Consider the following 7,399-nt stretch of genomic DNA (forward strand, 5'->3'; position numbering starts at 1 on the left):
TAGATGCATCCATGTTCCTTCAACGTCCATCCACTTGCCAGGCAGAACCCTGAACCGAGCCACTGACTGAATACCAGTCGGCACTGTGTTATAGTTCACACTTCATAATTTTGGAGAAAAATATCTGTCTGTGTAAAATATTTAACATAATTCGCTTATGAAAGCCTGCTGTGCCGCATATGGACCGTAATCTTCCAGAGCTTTCTGCATGTTAAATATTTGTTGGAACCCAAAACAAATGAGCACCATAGCAAATTAAAATACTAATGTTTCTTCATAAGTTGTCATATGTAAATGTTTTATAAGTTTTTTTAGCACCCATGCTTTAAAGGCTGCAGTAATTGGAATAGCCTAGAAATCCCAAAAATCCTTGTAAGTCCTTAAGACCTTAAGTACACTTAAGAACTAATATGTAATGGTGGATTCCATTCACTGTTGATAAGCGTACTTTATGTACCCTCTACCTGCTGTTTGATGGAGGCTGTATTTTTAAAGCCAAAGTGGGCAAATGGCTTGGAAATGCTACAAATACATCAAAGTTCTCCAGGAGCACAAACCATCTCACAAGTGTCACAGCAAATTACACGCTTGCAGGCAGGGTTTGTATGCTTGGACTGCTCCGAACCACACAACAATAACAGGCCCACAAACTGTATCGACGTCTCTGTTTGTTGCTGCATTTGTCAATATGTTGTATTTCTTTGACTTAAAAGTGGGAAATGAATGTACACCTGTTATCTTGCGGTGCAGACCCGTGTCCTTCTGTGTGCTTATACGCCACTCTTTAAAAACTTTATAATTGTTGCTTGAAAGCAAGCTGGGGGGAGGCTTTTTGTACCCTTGTGTCTTCATAATTTTTTAGAAAGAAATCAGATGGTTCCTATGGTGCTGTGCCTTGTTTGAAGACAGCACTGGGGGCATAATTACATTTAAGACTTTTGATGACTTAAATCTTAGATTTTCTTCGTCTTGTTAACAGCTCAGCAGATACCATCGCGCCTGCAGTCGCTTGTTGTGAGTTTCAAAGAAGTGTGGGACATCTAGTTGTTCATGCTCAAACAGATAAGCTTTCAAAGAGACATTTACTTGAGTGAACATATTTATTTTTTTGTGTGAAAAGGCTTTGGTTTCTCGCTTTCTTTGTGGCCACTTCCTCCTCCTTTTCACTATCTGAGTCTCTCACACACACAGGCGCTCTTTTATCCTGTCATAGAGACAGCAGTGGGAGCTGTCAGATCTCACACAGTGAGGTTATCCAGCAGCAGGGGTTCACATCACATCCCATACACATGTACACGCAGATGCACACGTACAGAAGCACACAGAGACTCTTTCTGTAACCATCGCTAATGGATAGCCACGATTTCTTCCTTTTTGTGTGCTTTAGCCACAGACAATCATGTCCTGAATACCCCAAACGGATCCATTCTGAGCATTGACTCCTTGGCACTTTCCTTCCTTTTCATCCAGACCAAGCAGCTGAGCCAATGCAGCAATGGAACAAGTCAAATTTCCTGCCAACAATTAAACATTTATATGAGTGCCTTGGTGGTTTTACGGTCAAATCTATCTTTATTGTCTGCATAGGGGCATTTGGTTCCAGACTGTCGCTCATTGTAGACTGCTAAGATATTGCACTACCTCTTTCTAATTTATACATTGTATAAATTATATACATACATGCATATATGATGCACAATTTACCTACCTTAATACCTGTCATTTCAGACCAGCTTTGAGACCAAGAGAAGAGAAAACCCTTTAGGCAGCCTTTTCAAATATGCCTCCTTTTAGTGGTTGATGATTACTTTATTATTAATTAACTTTGTTATATTATTACAGCCTTGGCTTACTTAGACACTTCGGGAACAGAGCAGTCGTTATTGTTATTAGTAACATTTGTGCTTTTGCTCATATGACTAGTCCAAATATCTCACTTTACCTTATGATAAAGTTTCTTTGAAAGTAAGCCAAAGCATTCAGGTGCAGCCACCAAGTCTGAGTAAAACTGCGACTGAAGATCAAAGTTCTCTGGACACATATAAAATACATCATTTGTGTATATTCATCAGTTTTTAAATCTAAAGGAAAAGAGCACTGAAATGGGGAAGAAAGATCACAGTGTATGGAGATACGTGTTAAAAGGGAGTAATTCACATTTTTTTCCCTGCAACATAGGACTGAATGGACACTTACCTTGACTTTTGACACAGAGAGGTGATGATTTTTCTCTCCACATTCCACACATTTAACCAAATCCAGCAAGTAAACATGGCAGGTCTGTGTGCTTGCATGGCATGAGGGTGGAGTGGTTTGCATGTTTTCCTTCAGACTGTGTGGGCTCCGTCTGGTTAGTCTGGCTCCCTCCCACAGTCCAAAGACATGCACATTAGTTTAACTAATGCATTCAGTGCAATCTGAATGTGACTCGCTAAAATGTGACTTGAGGGGTTAGTATGACTAGAAAAGCCCCATATACATGCAAGTACATTAAATTGACAGTTTTTCATATTACATTTGGAGAAACAGCACAGTTCCAGTTCCAGAGTTTATACTAGAGCCCAGTCTGGTTGGCCAGTCTTTGTATATGGTGTCCTGTATTTGCTGATATAAACATTATTTTTTAAAATATACGGATCATAAGGCAAATAAAGATGCATGGGCCGGCTAGCGCTCAGCCTGAAATGCAGACACCACTTCTACCCTCCCTCTGCTCTTTCAGTATTTCAGAAGCCCGGCCTCCACCTGTAGGCTCTGATTCTCCTGTGGTGGAGTTTATCACTGTCACTCGCCAGTCTCCTCTGTGCTGAGCTCGGCGTTTGCTTGCAGGGAGTGTCTGTCTCAGACACCAAATAAACTCATTACTACTCCGCATCCATTTAACAACACATCAATTCCAGATGCAGGTGGCTGACTGAATTCCCTTTGTTTATTTGCTGCGCACTACTGTATCATACTTATGTATTTAACTGCATTCAGTTGTTCAGTCGAAACACTGACTCCACTCCAGGCCTCCCATGACCCGTGGTGATCTGCTTTATTGTTTCGCAGTAGACACTCTGGCTCATTTCTATGGTCTGTTGTGTTGTATGGTTCAATGTAGTTCATATGCATAAGCAAATTGCCTTCTTGAGGCAAAATATAATGCAAAATGGGCTGCACTGAGCTCAACTAGAACTAATAAACAAATGAATGAACTTTATTTACAGGGCAGTTTCTGACTATGCCATTTAGAGATGTGATGCAGATGATGCCTGCTTTTTCCTTTGGTAATGAGTCTCAGTGTAAAGTGAGGAAACTGTCCTGTCTAGCAGTGAGCGGTAACAGAAATGATGGTGACGGTGAGAGACAGTTTTGTGGCAGGTTTTGGTAAAACCTCCTGTTTATTTAAATCGAGTTCTCCAAAGCTCGGAAAATGGGACGACTTGTGAAGTGTGAAACTGATGAGTTAATGCTGTTGATTTTAATGTGCGATTGTGCAAACTCGTTGTGAGAAGTGCTGCCGCCAGCACGCAGGTTTTAACAGACTTGATTGCCACTATCAACCCAGACAAGTGCAGCCCGACAAGCTGTTCAGCGTTCCTCGACAGTGTGGTGATGAGCTACCGCCACAAAATAAAGCAGTTTCTCTGCTTGACAGTTCTCCATCCTCACAGCTCTTTTCCATCTGAATTGATTAAAAAAATGCTTTAATGATTAACTACATACCTCGGCTCTCTGCATGAGGCTCAAGCCTGAAGACCAATTGTGGTTGTATCTGGTGCTCACAGTAGGTAATGGTTAATCTGTTATGCTAATATTATTGCAGAATTTATGCCGAGTACACCAGAGAGACCCTTCTTGGATTTACATTCATCTTTCAAAAATGAAAAAGAGAGAGAGAGAGAATGGATGAAGCAACCAGATGGTCTGTGGTTCTATGAAAACGTCTATTTTTGTCTACAGCTGGGTCATGAAATCCCAGAGAGCTCACCAAGGTGGTGAAGCTGCATTTCTACTGACAGAAACATTGGGATCTCTGCTCCTTTTGTCATCTTCTCATCTTTGGCTGTGTCAGGTAGACATGGATCCAAAAAAGAAAAAGAAAAAAGAGGATCAATGCATCACTTTATCTGTATGTAGTACAAATAAAACAGGCTGACTAAGTACAGGGTTTCGTGAAACTAAGGCCTAAGAATTTAACACAGCTGAAACTTAAACAGCGAATAAAAGTGAAGCGTTATCCTCACAAAGATTTAAAGGTTTTGTTGCAGAGCTACAGCACTGGATTGCATTAGGTTGCGCAGGTATTGCTGGTATTATGGCAAACCCCTGTAGATAGTTGACATTGTGATTTGCAGCAGGTGCCTAATGGTATGAAACCATAACTGTAAAACATCTGACAGATGTATCTGGTGAGTGGTTAATAACAGGAATGATCAAAGAGCGACAGAACAGGCACAGACTCCATTCACATAATGGCCACGGGGAGCCAAGTGCAACAAGGCTAATGTGTGACAGTGAGAGGCAGGAAGATTGTCTTTTGATTGAGCCGTGCGGCCTTAAAAAACACTCCGGCCTAGCTCACATGCAGCGCTATTCAAACTATACAGTTTTTTATGTGGAGTAAAGGATGTAAAAGAGCACTCAGTGTGAATGTCACACACACACACACACACACACACACACACACACACACACACACACACACACACACACTGAAAAATATATCAATCACTTCAATGCGTTTATTGTAATATGAAGAGTAAAATAATATGATTCTTCTTTTGCCTTTGACCTTGAGTTACATTAACAAGGACACACAAGATATACAAATTTTAGTACAGTACCGTGCAAAAGTCTTGAGCCACACCTAATTTCTTTGTTTTGCTAGGGAAATGGGAAACAGATGCAGTGTAATTTGGCAAACTTCAGCCTTTCCTTCTTGTTTCCTTTCCTTAAGGATGGCTGTCCAGAAGCCACTTTAATATGACAAGAGGCAAAATACAAAGAATCAAGGGGTGGTTCAAGACTTTTGCACAACATTGTGTCTAAAAATCATCTGTCTCTTGGTAATTTCTTTTATCTTTGTTACTTTGCCCGTGGCTTTCAGAGTAGTCGATGTCTTCCTGCTGAGAATTGAAGTTTATGTGTAAGTTCAATAATGAAGATCTGTAATCGCTCATCTACCAGTTTTCTGGGTGTTTAGTCATCCAACTTATAATTTTCCACGCTGTCAAACTCAATACTGACATCATTACTCTGGTCCAGTCATTTTCTGGCCTGCCCTCTCCAACCCAATCAGTCTATGGCCTCTGTGCTTTGAATCTCACCTCACCCTGTTCACTCAGTCAAGCCTCCATCTTTATCTTCACCACCACTATTGCTTCTAGAGTCTGGGAGGGTGGGGGCTTCAGTTCTAATGCTTTGATGTTCAGGTTTTTCAAATGATCTCTCCTTTTTGAACTTTCATTTGAAATTTAGGCTCAAACAGACCGACATTGTGGTTTAAAGTAAATGATACTTAAGGTGATGTGATTGGTGTATTTACTGGAGACTGCTTTTATTTACTGGTTTGGTAATCTTGTTAGATCAACATCACCAGTCCAAATTACTTTTTGTGGGACTGACTTCAAATAGCGCTAATATTCAAAATAATGGTAAACAACATGGGGGTTTGTGGATATACGCTGTCGACAGGCTTTGGTAAACAGCAGAGGGTTGACCTACGGTGTAGTACTTCAGGCTTTGGCTACAAAGATAAATCTTAATAGAGTTTTGCCAATTTACTTTTAGAATTTGCTGACAAAAAGTAAAATACAGACAGAGAGAGGCGGTGCCAGGGCAAATCTGGCTTGACATGCATCTTCGATTTACATCCGGTCTGCCATCTGTCACCCTATTCCTGATTTCCTGGCATGTCCCAACCCCGGCATTCTCAGCTCGACTGCTCCTAGAGGCCCTGCGTAGGAGTGATAGACAGTTACTGGTGACACCCTAAATCAGCCATAAATTCTGATCAAAGTGCCGCATTGTTGGGCTGAAATTGGAGTTGGGCTGGCTGCTGCAAGCTCAGTATGAGGGAAGTTTCTGTCCCTGTCTGGTCTCATTTCGAGCCCGGGATTTTGAATGATTCATCATAAGGACTGTGGAAAAGACGAGGAAAAAGTTCAAATAAGGAGTGACAAATTCTCGGTTCAGACGTTTCTACCAGAGGGCGCTGAGAGGTGTTGTTATTCAAATGCAGAGCTTAAGTCTTTGAACGCTCGATGGCAGTCATTTCTGTTCTGCCTAGATTTTCCAGTTCCTGCTTTTCAGTTTTCTTTTCCTTGCCCAGCATGAATCAGAAATAAGCACCTGACTTTTTATTTCACAGCCTGCAGTTTGAAAAAAAAAACAAAAAAACCCTCACACTTCTGAACTGAAGTCGCATACAATCACTTCCATAAACCAAAGGAGAAAAGTGGCAGTGAAATTAAAGCTAAGCAGCCTGCATTATGATCCTGTGCTCCTTACAATGTCCTCTGTTTCTAAGGACTGAGTGAAGATACACAATACTCTCTGAATGGCATCCAAAGCTATCTTGGCTGTTGCTATGTTGGACTGTTGCTATGGAGTAGGGAGTCTTCCACCCTCTCCTTGAGATGGACAGCTGAAGCCTCACCACAGGGAGGAGCCCTTTCTCTCTCTTCCTCCTCTGTGATCTTTCCGGAGAAGTCCAGTCTGAGGTAGTCAGTTGGGGGGTGGGGTGGGTGTTCCTTCAAGGCGATAAAAATAAAACGGTGACTCACACATACAAAGACAGGAGGAAACTGACCAAGTTCAAGAAGCGACTCATGTATGCAAGTTTTGTAGTAATGCAGCAGATATTCACAGCAGCTCCCGACAGGTCGGGGCTGTTAATGCAGCACGGCTGGATCTTTATTCCTCAGCTTTGTGAATGTTAAAATCTCCCCACGCCTTAGTTTATACATTTTAAATTGCTTCAAGCCACAGAGAGAATATCATTAAGCTTTTAATTTTATGCAGATGTTTGAAGTACTGAAGGAACAACAACAAAAGTTTGGTTGGATGGGTGCTCAGGAGCTCGTACTGTCAAACATAGGGCAGCTGAAGCTTTTTACAATAATATATTAACAAGACTTCCTTCTCTGGATGTTAAAAGAAAGAGTTAAATTATTATTCAGTTTCCTCTGGACAGCTGTTTTTAAAGAGAATTATTCTTTTAATGATCTTGAGTGTGATATATTGAAAATTGCATATAAATATCAGTTAAGGTGTTGGGGGGGGTCACACAGTGTGAAATGGAAGTCGCAGCAACAATGTGCAGACTGACTTATGGAAACTGCCTTTTTACGATACCAGGCTGGTGTCTCTAAGGGACATTCATCAAGTGGATAGTGTGCAGTTCGTGAAATTG

The sequence above is a fragment of the Pundamilia nyererei genome, unplaced genomic scaffold (genome assembly GCF_000239375.1).
Source record: "Pundamilia nyererei isolate P.nyererei 1_Seehausen unplaced genomic scaffold, PunNye1.0 scaffold00022, whole genome shotgun sequence".
Lineage (NCBI taxonomy): Eukaryota > Metazoa > Chordata > Actinopteri > Cichliformes > Cichlidae > Pundamilia > Pundamilia nyererei.